Below are 14,819 nucleotides of genomic sequence, written 5' to 3'. Positions count from 1 at the left end.
TTATAATTATCCAACAATATCAGCAAATTACCAGCCATCGGTTGCAGGGATTCAACAAGGTCATATGCAAGCTGGTTTCCAGAATCAAGCATCGGCAGCCCAGCCGATGAATCCTTTCCAACAGGCTAATGGACCACAAGTAACGGCAAATATGCCGATTGCTGGAGATCGTGGGCCACAAAGATATGTGGAGGGATGTCAGCAGGCACCTCCGGTAGAAATTCAGCCAGTTCGTCAGCAGGAGGCTGATGCTTTTTGGGCCGATAAGATAGCAGAAATTATGAAGGATCAGTTTGGGATAAAGCCCAAGGTCAATACTTATTCTTACCGGACTCCATACCCTCCTGCATACGATTTAATTCCTCTCCCAAATCGGTACAAGGTACCGGATTTCACTAAATTCTCTGGGCAAGATGATACATCAACAATGGAACATGTCAATCGCTTCATTATTCAATGTGGAGAGGCAGCTAACAGAGATGAATTAAGAGTTCGATTATTTTCATCATCTTTGTCTGGATCAGCATTTACATGGTTCATTTCATTACCACCAAATTCTATTATTACTTGGGTTGATCTAGAAAAACAATTCCATAAGTATTTCTTTGCTGGAATCCATGAAAAGAAGCTTACCGATTTAGTAAAATTGAGACAGCGTAATGATGAATCGGTAGAAAGCTTTGTACAAAGGCTACGAGATGTAAAAAATAAGTGCTACAGCCTGGTGCTGGATGATCGGCAGCTTGCCGATCTGGCTTTCCAAGGGTTATTGCCACATCTTAAAGACAGATATGCTTCTCAGGAGTTTGAAAGCCTCAGTCATCTTGTGCAAAGGATCTCTGATCAAGATACTAGGATTTTTGAACCTAAAAAGAATTGGAGTAAAAAGGTATCATTTGTTGAAGAAGTAGGAGATTCTGACTCTGATGAAGAACCAGTTATCGGCTTAGCTGAGTGGGTTAAGAATAAAAAGCCGATATCATGTCCCTTTGGTCAAAAAGAGCCAGAAAAGTTTACCTTTGATATCACCAAGGCCGATAAAATATTTGATCTTCTGCTTCAAGAGGGCCAAATTAAGCTGTCACCTAATCATGTGATCCCATCGGCAGAAGAGTTGAAGAAGATCTTGTACTGCAAATGGCACAATGCAACTTCACACAGTACAAATGAGTGCAAGGTATTCAGGCAACAGTTACAATCGGCTATTGAATCTGGGAGAATTAAGTTTGGTACTTCCAAGGCCCAGAAGCCGATGAAAATTGATCAACACCCTTTTCCAGCAAATATGTTGGATGCCAAAGGAAAGACCAAGGTATTAACGTCAGAGGCTGCTGAGAAAAACGCGTCAGTGGACCCCCAACATCGGATAACTACCGATGATGCAAAAAGTAAGGGTTTGCTAGGAGAAAGCAGTAGTTCCAAAAATCCTCCTAGACCTGGCATTGTAATTACTCATCGAAGGCAGCAGGAGGGTTGGCGTCAACGTAATGACCGATATCGACAACAGCAAGAAGTGAGACGTCAGGAAGAATGGAATCGACATAAAGATCATTGGAGATGTCCGTTTTTCATCCATTGCTGGGAAGAAGGTATTAAATTGCCAACTGTTGAAAATTGCCCTGAGTGTAATGGTTATTACGGAGTCAATCGCTCAGAAAGAAGGTTTCAACATGGTAATCAGGGTTTGTCTATCAATGAGCCGATCAGAGGCAGAGCATCAGTGCATGATCGGCTGGGGGGCAGACTTAGTGTACATGAGAGGCTTGGTAAACGCGCTGGATATTTTCCAAGGAATCAAGAGGAGCTTGAGGAGATGGCAAACGCAAGAGTTCCCGATGAGGAAATATTCTACAGGGACCCTAATATACGTCGTGTAGAATCAACTAGGACTTGTTATCAGCCGGTTTGGAAAACCAAGTTTCCTCGATGGTGCCCAGAGGGTCTGACAAAGACGCAGAGAAGGAGGATGCAACGTGAGCGTCAGGAGGATTTATACCAAGAGGAAAATTCCTCCAATGAAAGGCTCGGTCATCAGCAGTGGCAGGTAAAACACAAAAATAAGGGTCCATCGGCAGATGTTAATATGGTATTCATGTTGCCGATGGAGTTTTTGGCACTATCTGATAATGAGGAAGAAGTTGTTCTCTCTGATCAAGTAGCTCAGTTAACACTAGATCCAATGATGGCTGTTTTTGAGAAACCTACCGATGACGAGAGACAGCATCTTAAGGCTTTATTTGTGAAGGGCAGAGTTGATGGGCAGCCTGTGTCTAAGGTACTTATTGATGGAGGGGCTGCGATTAATATTATGCCTTACGTGATGTATCGGAAACTTGGTAAGGGAGATCAAGACTTGACCAAAACCGATATGATGTTGAAAGATTTTGAAGGCAATGTGTCACCGGCTAAAGGGGCAGTGTGCGTTGAATTGACCATCGGCAGCAAAACCTTGCCAACGACGTTCTTTGTTATCAACGGCAAGGGTGCATATAATCTGCTTCTAGGGAGGGATTGGATTCATGCTAATTGTTGTGTTCCTTCTACAATGCATCAATGCCTCGTACAGTGGATTGGGGATAAGATTGAGGTCGTCCCTGGTGATTCTTCTTATATCATCGCATCGGCAGAATCAGATACTTATGAGCGAACTAAATGCATATCAGGAGAAGCTTGGGAAAAAGAGTTCCTTAGAGTTGCTGATTATGAAATTCCACCGATCCAAGCAGTCGGTTCTGAAGAGGAGTTTTAATGGATAGGTTTGCCGATGATGGAAAATTAGGTCAAGGGTTCACATCGGCAGATGACTTAGTAGAAGTAGATATTGGTGATGGTGATAGGTCAAGACCTACTTTTATTAGTGCTAAGTTAGATTCCAAGTGTAAGCAGCGAATAACAGATTTGTTAAAAGAATATAAAGATTGTTTCGCTTGGGATTATACTGAGATGCCTGGATTAGACCGATCGATAGTTGAACATCGGTTACCTATCAAATCTGGATTTCGGCCACATCAGCAGCCAGCGCGCCGATGTAACCCTAATGTACTTCCCGACATTAAGGCCGAGATAACTAAATTAATTGAAGCAAAGTTTATTCGGCAATGTCGATACGCAGAGTGGATCTCTAATGTGGTTCCTGTTTATAAGAAAAATGGAAAACTTCGTGTCTGTATTGATTTCAGGAATCTCAACAAAGCCACACAGATGGATGGCTATCCAATGCCGATTGCTGATTTGTTGATTGATGCTGCGGCTGGACATCAAATTATCAGTTTCATGGATGGAAATGCAGGTTACAATCAAATATTCATGGCTGAGGAAGATATTCCCAAGACGGCTTTCAGATGTCCAGGTCATGTGGGGTTGTTCGAGTGGATAGTCATGACGTTTGGTTTGAAAAATGCCGGTGCTACTTATCAAAGAGCTATGAACTTTATTTTTCATGAATACATCGGCACATTAGTGGAGATCTACATTGATGATGTAGTGATTAAGTCTGGAGATATCACAGCACATTTAGCCGATCTGCGAAAGATATTGGAGTGCACAAGGAAGCATGGATTGAAGATGAATCCTAATAAATGTGCATTTGGTGTATCGGCAGGACAATTCTTGGGTTTTATGGTGCATCAGCGGGGTATTGAAATCAGTAGGAAGTCTATTGATGCAATTAACAAGGTGATTGCTCCTGCCAATAAGACTGAATTGCAATCTTTGATCGGTAAGATTAATTTCATTAGAAGATTCATATCTAATCTGTCGGGTAAGATCAAGGCTTTCAGCCCACTACTTAAATTGAAAGCTGATCAGGAATTTGTATGGGGAGTTGAACAGCAATTAGCCCTTGATGAAATTAAGAAATATTTATCAAATCCTCCAGTGCTAGTTCCACCTCAACATGGGAAGCCTTTCAGGTTATATTTGTCAACTGATGATACAGTTATCGGTTCAGCTCTTATTCAAGAATTTGAAGGGAAAGAACGTGTTATTTATTATTTGAGCAGAAGATTAGTGGATGCTGAGACGAGGTATTCGGCCATCGAAAAATTGTGTCTGTGTTTATACTTTTCTTGTGTCAAATTAAGGCATTATTTGTTATCTGCCGAATGTACAGTCATATGCAAAGACGATGTGGTTAAGTATATGTTGTCGATGCCGATATTAAGTGGTAGAATCGGCAAATGGATTTTAGCATTATCGGAATTTGAACTACGTTACGAATCAACTAAGGCAGTTAAAGGGCAAGTGATGGCTGATTTTGTCACTCAGCATTGTAATATAGTGGACTCTCTGGGGATTGCTCCCTGGACACTTTTCTTCGATGGGTCCACATGTGGTGAAGGAGCAGGTATCGGCATTGTGTTAATTTCACCTCAAGGAAGGAAGTATGAGTTTTCATTGCCGATTGTTGCTACAGCGACAAACAATCAAGCTGAATACCAAGCCTTGATAAAAGGGTTAGAATTGCTGAAGGAGATACGTGCCGATGTTGTTGAAGTCTTTGGTGATTCTATGCTAGTTATAAATCAATTGGCTGGAATTTATGAATGCCGAAGTGAAGCTTTGATTTCGTATTATGAAAGATGTTTGCAATTGTTGAAAGGATTTAGAGATTTTCGTCTTGAACATATCTCTCGATTGCATAATGAGGAAGCTAATCGACTAGCTCAGCATGCTTCCGGGTATCAGCCTATTCAGGAAGTGCTAACATCGGCAGTTGATACCGATGACTGGAGGAAAAAGATTGTCGATTATTTAAAGGATCCATATAGAAAGGTTGAGAGACGTATAAGGTTCCAAGCTACCAAATATGTGCTCCTCGATGATGAATTATATTATCGAACTATAGATGGAGTTTTACTTAGATGTGTTAGCAATGATGAATCGAAAAGCTTGATGGGTGAAATTCATGAAGGAGTATGTGGGGCACATCAATCGGCTTTCAAGATGAAATGGATGATCAGAAGGAATGGGTACTATTGGCCGACTATTCTTGAAGATTGTTTTAAATATTTTAAAGGATGCCAGGGGTGTCAAAAGTTTGGTAATATTCAAAGAGCGCCTGCATCAGCTATGAATCCTATAATCAAACCATGGCCGTTCCGGGGATGGGCTATTGATCTCATTGGTCAGATTTATCCGCCATCGAGTAAAGGACATAAATTTATTCTGGTTGCTACCGATTATTTCACAAAGTGGGTTGAGGCAATTTCTTTAAAAAAGGTGACATCGGTCAATATGATTGATTTTGTGAAAGAGCATATTGTTTACCGATTTGGTATTCCTCAGACTATCACTACCGATCAGGGCACTATGTTTACATCAGGAGAATTTGATGAGTTTGCTGTAGGTATGGGAATTAAAATTTTAAATTCTTCTCCATATTATGCTCAAGCTAATGGTCAAGCTGAGGCTTCTAACAAAGAGATCATCAAACTCATTAAGCGCAAAATTGAAGAAAATCCTAGGAGGTGGCATACAGTATTAAATGAAGCCTTGTGGTCATATCGGATGTCATGTCATGGTGCAACCAAAGTAACGCCTTATCAGTTGGTATATGGACACGATACCGTATTGCCTTGGGAAATTAAGGTTGGCTCTAGACGAATACGTTCTCAAAATCAGCTGACAGCCGATGATTATAATACTCTTATGAAGGATGAGTTGGAAGATGTGGCGGGTCATCGGTTAAGGGCTTTAGTTAGTATCGAAGAAAATAAGAAAAGAGTAGCTAGATGGTATGATAAGAAGGTGAAAGTAAAAGAATTTGCCGATGGAGATCTGGTCTGGAAATTGATTTTACCGATTGGGACTAAAAGTTCGAAGTTTGGAAAGTGGTCTCCTAATTGGGAGGTCCATATCGGATAAATCAGTCTGTTCCTGGTAATGCATATATTTTAGAAACCCTCGAAGGGGTTGTGTTTCCCAGAGCGTTAAATGGAAAATATTTAAAGAAATATTACCCTAGTATCTGGATAGATGCATAAAACTATAAGTGCCGATAACAGTACTATCGGCTAGAATTATGCAGGGATGTCAATGTCTCATAAAGTGCCGATACAATAAATAAGATTACACGTTCAACAAGGATTGGATAGCTAATATCGCACGCAGGCGAATCTGGTCGGCTTCCTCTATTTCTTTGATATCGTCATCAGCAGCACCCTCCACAGGCTTGAGTTTTTTCTTCATGGCTAAGGCTTTGCGAGCCTGGATGTCTCTTTCTTGCTGAAGGGCCTTGATGGCATCGGGTAGCTGGCTTTCTTCTTGTTGGGCATGAGTTAAGGCTGCCTCGACTTCTTTCAATTCAGCCAATAGAGCCATCTTCCTTGCTGATAAATCTAAGATTTTCTGCTTAAGTTCAGCGCCCGAAGTCTGCAAGTTGCCGATGCCCTTGTGCTTCTCATCGGCAATCTGTTTCAGTTGTAGCATCTCTTCTTTGAGTTGAGTCTGAGCTGCTCTATCGGCAATGCGCTGAGCAGCCCATTGATATTGCAGTTGGTGGCTTTCTAAGTGAGCTGCTGGGAAAAGTACTTCTTCAACATCGGCAGGGACCTGGCCACGAATTGTTTTGAAGATTGCCTTTGCGGGGTCCGAGTCATCTACCAGTTGGGCGGTACCTTGTTGTAGCAAGTTCAGGAAGGTTTCCAACTTGGATTTAGTCTCTGCCGATATTGTTCCCAGTGCAAGGGAAGAACTTGTCTCCTCTCCATCGTCGTCAGAAATGTCAATGGCAAAGGAAAATAGGCTGTTCGGGGAATCTTGTTCCTGAGAGAGAGAAAAGGAGATCAGTTAGGGGTAAGTATGAGTATTGTAAAATCAGCTAGGTTGATCGGTTTACCTGTTTCAAGGCAATTTCCTGTGCTTGACTGGAGGAAGCAACCTGGAGTATGTCGTGTGGAGGATCGGCTGAGCTTGCCGATGGGATATCCTCTGTGACTTCATCGGTGGTGGGCTCTTGAGGTATGATGACCGATGACATTGGGGCAGATATAGGGATCGGCATAGACCTTTGTCGTTTTGGCTGTGCTTCAGTATCTGTTAAAGCTTTGCGCTTTGTTTGGGCATCGGCAACGGTTGGCTGGGGGGCATCGACACTTGTTGGTTGTGAAGCTTGGACGTCTGGTACGTTTGCCGATGTACCCAATTGTTGCTGCAAAACAAGTGTAAGATATGATATTTAACAGATAAAATGTAAAGTCAAGAAGCTACCTCTGAAGGTTCATCGAAAGAAGTGGTGCTTGATATCGGCGGAATTGCCGATGACGATCCAGTAGCAGCTCTTACCCCCTAATGATTAAGGTTAATGCAGTTTGTGATCGGCATAAGTAAAAATAAACAAGGTTGTTACCTTAAATGCTTTGACCAAGGTTGTAGCAGCAGCCGATGGAGTAGCTCTGGATGTGGCCAATTTGGACTTGGAAGTGATGGTCTTGGTACGAATCTTCTGGTGGGTCAAAGCGGCTAAGGTGGGAGCGTTGTAGCCGATCGGCGATGTTGGAGAAACAGGCCGGAGATTGAAGGGTTTCCCACTTCTGCTCACCGATGGCGCTGGGTTGTTAACCTGTTACAAGAGAGTCAGTTACTGATATATGAAGGGAAAAGCAGAAGGGAGTTAAAAGAAACTTACCGCGTCGTCAGGGATGGCATATTCAGGGTCGATCATGTGCCGATATGTGTGAGCAGAAGTTGCGAACAGTTGTTCTTTCCACTCTCGCCACCATTGCTTATATGACTCGGTGATGAAAGATATTGGTGTCCAGGTGGATATATCAACATCTGTAGTATCGGCATCGGGAGAGAGTTGTACTACCTTGTTCCAATATGTTCCGCAGGTGATTATTTCCCTGGGTTTGATCACATCGGCAAAGCAGAGTTTGATTGGCAGTTGCCCAAAAGCCAATTGACGGGATACTGCCGATGGGTTGTAGAATTCATACGTAATGTTGGTGTTTTTCCCGCTACCAAATGTGTTTACTGGAATTGCCCTGGGAGTGATGATAGCCATCATGAGCTCATTATCTTGATTCAGAGTGTCATCGGCAAAGTTGAAAAAAAGGGGGAATCTGTTTTCTTCGTCAATATAAGGCACCCAGGCCCTATGATCACGAGAAAGACCATTGTAGAAGCTTTGAAAGAATCTGCCGATTTGGTCCTTGTTGGCTTCTGTTCCAGGAAGGACAATTATGGCTTCACCAAAATTGAGGGGTGAACGTGTTGCCGATTCATCATCCCCAAGCACATAGTCCTCAGCAATTTCTCGTGGGAATTGTTGAGCAAAAAAGTCCCATTGCAAACGTTTGTGCATATGGGCATTCAGCCACATGTTGATAAACCACCACGGGCCTCCCAGATTGCCGATGGGTTCGCCAAGCAGAAGTTTCTGAGACACTTGATGAAGAAGATGATAAGTGGAGCTCAGAAGGTATCGGCCAAGAGGAAACCTTACGCCATTAGCCAAAAGTTCAGCTGCAGGGAGGAAGGCGTTGGTTGGTCCTACTGATCGACCACAGAAGATAAATTTTTCTAACCACATATTCAGGAATGTGGCATGTTCCCTCTGGCTAAGTGTCCCGGTTTTCTGGTATTCTTGAATATATCCTGTCCAGCCGCCGATGTTGCGGGTATTCACCCTATATTCAGACTTTCTACCATAGATGGAGCCTTCATCGACAGTTGAGATGTCCAAGCCAGTAAGCATGTGGATATCGGCAAGGGTAGGAGTAGCTGGGCCATGTCCAAACATAAAAGTGTTGGTCGTGTCTGACCAGAAATAAGCAGCTGCAATTATCATTGATTCATTTTTCTGCATATCGGCAATAGAGAGCCTAATGCATTGGTCTAACCTTCGTTCTGCCCAGTATACTTGCATCGATCTATTAACCCTCAAGTACCAATCTTTCCACCCTTTGGTGGTTTTGGGCCAAGATCGGAATGTGTCTTTCCACAAATTCAGAGAGAAATTTTGGGCTCTAAAGGGGATTCTGTTAACCTCTGCATTGATCAGATCGGTTGGATCTGGGTTACCCATTGGTCCAAGGCATTGGACGTGCGGCTGATCGGTTGGGATAACTAATTTGTTGCGCAGTTCCTAAGGTTATAGAATCCAGAGAACAGAAGAAAGAAAAAATCACCAACTGAATGAATTTGCGAAAAGATTAAAGTAAAGGGTAATGGAAGTGGAGCGAACCGCGGGAACGTCGAAGTTGATGGCCATTGTCTTGAGGAAGGTGGAGGTACGAGCCGGAGACTTGAAGTTAGCGCCGGAGAAGGGTTCTTGTTGGTTGAGGTCGCGCGGTTGTTCGTCGGAGTCGCCGCCGGAGAGAGAGAATGCCAAGGATTGGAGGCTGAAGGTAGAAAATGAAGGTTCCGGAGAAATCTATTTATAAGCCGCCCGGAGTAAGGGTATTTTGGACTTATCTCTATGTCGCGCGCATATAGGTCAAGGCGGTTCAGAGGGGTATGGTAACTGTTCGCGCGATAATCAGGGGATTGTGCAGATGAGTTGATGACAAGTAATCATGACTTGGAAGGGATATCGATGCAGGATATTTTAATTCTGAAAATGGCAGCATTATCATGTTAAGATCTTGCCGATGGGTTATTGTTTCGGTATCTTAACCATAATCAAGGCAAGAGTGGTTGGCGATTGTGCGATATTTACTGAGGTGCGTGAATCAAGATTAGATTTGATTGGATTTGATAACAAATCAAGTTTTGACTTGGAGAATGAGTTACGGTAATCGGGCAAAGGCAAGCGTTATCTGGAGTAAATTTCGGAGCATTAATGGTTTTATACTCCGAAATTGGGGGGCATGTGTTGACACCGTTTTTTTGCACGTGTCAAAATAATCGGAGTGGACTAATCGGCAAGGGGAAAGTTATTGAATACTTTGATAGCCGATGAAAGCCAGCTTGTATAGATGGTTGCCGATAGCTGGTGATGGTCGATGGAAAGGTTGATTTGGACTCGGGCGTTGCCGATGAGGTTGGAGGTGTTGTTGTCGATGCCGATGAAGGGAGGCTTGAAGACTACTGCCGATGAAACAGGGAGTATGCCGATGAAGGAAGACTTGAAGACTACTGCCGATGAAATAGGGAGTATGCTGATGGGAAGGAGGACGGTGAGATTTCCATCGTAATTGAGGCGGACAGGGAAATAGATAGGAGTTGATTTCCTTTTCTATATTAGTTAGAGTATGATTCATGTAAGAGTCACATGTTTCCTTAGATATGGGACTGGTGTCCTAGTTGTGTTTGGTTGTGTCTCTTTAGATCAGGGTATAAATATGGAGTAAGGGGCAATGTAATAAAAGAATCAATCAATATCAAAACCAATTTTTACTCCTATTTGCATCTACTTACTTTTCGGCGACTTCGTCAATTTGCATATTCTTCCTTTTTTACGAGTTCTCATTGATTCGGCGAGCTGCATCGCTTCAGTGCGACCTTCGGCGATTCTTGAGTTCCGCGTGAGCACCTCTTGGCCGTGACTTCCGGGCGTATCGCTGTTGTCAGGACCAAAGTGTTCGTATCTTCATCCTTGTCGATTAGCAGGTCAAATCGACTGGCACGCTTTGGGATATCGATTCGGGTATTAGCCCTTTGTGTTTGCAGATCCACTTTTGCATCAACACGCCTGGACGAGGCCGATGAGCTCGCGCTCGTAGGCGGCTAGCAAGTGGTGGCGAGGCACCACAGGACTGCTGAAGAAGGTGACCGGATGGCCCTCCTGGACCAGGACCGCACCGAAGCCAAACGTTGATGCGTCGCACTCAACGGTGAACAGCTTGGCGAAGTCGGGCATGGCGAGGACGGGGGCGGACGTGACGATGGCCTTGAGCGCTGTGAATGCCGCGGCTACCGCGTCGTCCCAGGAGAAACCCTCCTTCTTGAGTAGGGCCATCAGTGGTGCAGCGATCGCCCCGTAGTTGTGGACGAACTTGCGGTAGTACCCAGCGAGGCCGAGGAAACCACGCACAGCCCGGGGCTAACGTGGAGCCAGCCAATCATGGATCACCTGCACCTTGGCCGGGTCCATGGCCACACCCGCCGCGGATATGACATGGCCGAGGTAGGCGACAGAGGAAGCACCAAAAGAGCACTTGGTGCGCTTGATGAAGAGTTGGTGGCGGCGTAGTTCGTCGAGGACGACCCGGAGGTGGCGAAGATGATCAGCCCACGTCTTGCTGTAAATCAGAATATCGTCAAAAAATACCAGGACGAAGCGGCGCAGGAACGGGCGGAGCACGTCGTTCATCAAGGCCTGGAATGTCGCCGGGGCGTTGCACAGCCCGAACGCCATCACCAGGAACTCGTACAGGCCGTCGTGGGTGCGGAACGCCGTCTTGTGCACGTCCTCTAGGCACATGCGCACCTGGTGGTACCCGGACCGGAGGTCCAGCTTGGTGAAGAACTTGGCGCCATGGAGCTCGTCGACCACCGGGATCGGGAAAGCATCCTTGACGGTAAGCGCGTTCAGCGCCCGGTAGTCAACACAGAAGCGCCATGAACCATCGAGCTTCTTGACGAGGAGGACGGGCGACGAGAACGGCGAGTCGCTGCGGCGGACGATCCCTTGATCAATCATGGCAGCACACTGCCGCTCCAACTCGTCCTTGTGCGCCGCGGGGTACTGGTAAGGGCGAACGACAACCGATTGGGCGTCGGGCTTGAGAATAATGCGGTGGTCATGCGCACGCTTAGGGGGCAGACCGACGGGGTCCGCGAAGAGCCCCCCAAACGAGAGCAACAGCGCCTCCAGGAGGGGACTGGCCTCTGTTGTTGCGCCCAGGGCCGGCACAGAGGGGCTGGCCACGCCGGTCCAGGAGACGGGGCGCCCCTGGCGCTGGAAGGACATGCGCCGGCGGCCGAGGTCCCAAACAATGGGCCCCAACTCACCGAGCCACCGGGTGCCGAGGACGACGTCGTACCCGGCCAGTGGCATGACGTAGAGGTCGGCCAGGAACGACTCGCCTCGATGAGCAGGGGTGCGTCGCGGATGACGCCGGCGCAGGTGACCCGCTCGCCATTCGCGACCAAGGCTGTGAGGTGGGGGCATTGGCGGAGGGGTAGACCGGAGCGCCGTGCCGCCTCCTCCGAGATGAAGTTGTGCGTGCTGCCGGAGTCAAGTAGGGCGACGAGGGACGCGGCGCCGAGTGCCACGGCGATCTGCATGGTGCCCGCCATGGGAGCCCCAGCCACGGCCTGCAGGGAAAAACAGGGCGCCTCGGCGTCGTGCTCCGCGTCTCCAACGGCGTCCGCGGCGTCCTCAATCTCCACGCCTTCAAGGAAGAAGATGCGCCGGCAAAACCTGTTATGGCCACGGGTATATTTTTCATTGCAATTAAAACAGAGACCTAGACGGCGTCGTTCCGCCATCTCATCCGGGGTAAGGCGCCTCTGGTTGCCCTCGCCGCGACCCTGCTGGGCGGCCACCGGAGGGGCAGGGAGCGCCAGCGGCTGGTGGGGCGCCTGGAGCGCTGGCCGGGGCGCGGGAGCAGGAAGGAGGCCGCGCGGGGGTGCCCGAGGGGGAGGCTGCACCGGGCGGTCGATCTCCATCAACTCCACTTGGCGCGCCAGGCTCATGGCGGCCGCGAGCGTCTCCGGGTTGTGGATGCGGACGGCGTGGCTGAGCGGCGGCAGGAGTCCGCCGGTGAAGAGCTAGACGCGCTGAGCCTCATCAAGACGACCCGCGCGAGGCAGGAGGGCCTGGAAGCGATTGGAGTACTCCTCCACGGTCCCTGTACGCCGGCACTTGGCGAGCTCGAACAGCGGAGCCGAGCGGAGGGGAGGCCCAAACCGCAAGTTCAGGAGCTCCTTGAATCGCCCCCACGGTGGCGTGCCCTCGTCCTCCTGGAGTTGGAGGTACCAGAGTTGCGCGACATCCTCCAAATTGTACGAGGCCATCCACACGCGCTCCTCCGCCATGGTGCGCTGTTGGCGAAAATAGGATTCGCACTTGTTGATGAAGAGCATCGGATCGTTCTTGCCGTCATAGCGGGGAAAATCCAATTTTTGGAATTTTGGGGGGCGATCAAGATCGCGCGGCCCCTCCGGGCGGCCGCCGGCGCCGCTGTCCGACGACGAGGCCGACTTCTCCTTCATAGCCGCCATGTCGGCCTTCATGGTTGTCATCTCCGTGGTGATGGATTTCAACATCTCCATCACATCGGCGATGGTGGGATCGCTCATGGCTGCTGGCTGCGGCGCGGAAGCGGTGGAGGACTGAGGCGATGGTGGAGGGCTAGGGTGGTGGGCGGCGGCTGTGGAAGAATGGGTGGAGCGGGTGGGAGAGGACCGACGTGAGGTTGTCAAGGGCGTCGAACCCCCGACTGGCCGGACCGCGGCTACGCAGTTCGTAGCCGTCGGCCGTCTTCTCCGGTGAGGTTATCCCCCTCCACCGCAGGCTTAACAGAGAGAGAGATTAGGGATATAATTCTTGCTTTTCTCATTGTCAAGCGATTACAAGCATATATGGCCAATGGCCCAACCGAAATGGAGAAGGCTCTCCTTGATTCTAGGAATTTCCAAAACAACTTACTAATCTAAGTTTCTATCTTTAGCCACTAGAGGCTAACCCATGCAGCGCCTGCCCAGCGCGCTCAGCCGCGCGGCGCACGTCGCGGGCGCGCCCGCGCCTAGCATATGTGCGTCCGCACATGACATTTGCACCTTACACCATTGTTACATTCAAGTGAAGTGAAGTGAAACAATCTTACAGTGAAGTGAAACAAACCCAAAGCCTACTCTGGCACTCTCTAGGTGTGTGCTTTCAGGACACTCCGTCCAATGGTCTAAGGTTTCAGAAATAACGATTTCGTTCACAACTTATAGGCTCCATTTCATTATGTAATGAACAATCTTGCTTTTATAAAGTTCGTTTCCATATCATTGTTGTTATTACAGTCAAATTGTTGTGAGCCGAAGTGTCCTAATTTGCAATTATGCCATGCAACTCGGCTTTTTCAGCTTGCTCTTTTTGCCCGTATTAGAGTATATACGTGCAGACATATAGGCATGGTGGTGCAAATGAGCAGCCAGCAGGAGTCGAGAGTTAGAGGGTGTTTGGATCTCAGGACTAAATTTTAGTCCCCGTCACATTGAATTTTTAGATATCAATTAGGAGGACTAAACATGAGCTAATTATAAAACTAATTACATAAGTTGTGGCTAATTCGCTTGCCAGCACCGTGTACAGGATGGTATGGAGATGTGGTGAAACTTATTCGTGGAGTTATTGGCGCACGAAAGAAATGGATATCGAAAATCTCTTCATGCCGGTATAAAAAATGATCTTAGCCGCATCATGGAAAGATCTACGCAGTAGAGTTTATGAGCCTGCGACACCATGCTCTCTGTGACTGTATAAATTTCACGAACTTAGCTTTTTGGATTAAATGTCACTTTAACGCCGATCATATACTTTTACAGTATTTTTATCTTATCGTACGATTCGTGTGTTTTTAGTACAAAAGTTTAGCTGTCCCGTAGCAACGCACGGGCACGAACCTATTTACATATATACTCTAACTTATGTGTACATGATTATATGGAGATGCAGTGAAACTTATTCATGGATTTATTGGCGCATGAAAGAAATGAATATCGTAGAATTCTTTCTGTCGATATAAAATATTATCTTAGCCGTATCACGAAAAAGTCTATACAGTAGAGTTTGTGAGCCTGCGACGTCGCGCTCTCCGTAACTATGTTAATTTCACGAACTTTGCTTTTTGAATTAAATATCACTTTGACGTTAATATTTAATTTAAAAGTATTATTATCTTATCATATAATCCGTATGTTTTTTATTATAAAAG

The sequence above is a fragment of the Miscanthus floridulus genome, chromosome 19 (genome assembly GCF_019320115.1).
Source record: "Miscanthus floridulus cultivar M001 chromosome 19, ASM1932011v1, whole genome shotgun sequence".
NCBI lineage: Eukaryota > Viridiplantae > Streptophyta > Magnoliopsida > Poales > Poaceae > Miscanthus > Miscanthus floridulus.
This window is presented reverse-complemented; position numbering follows the sequence as displayed.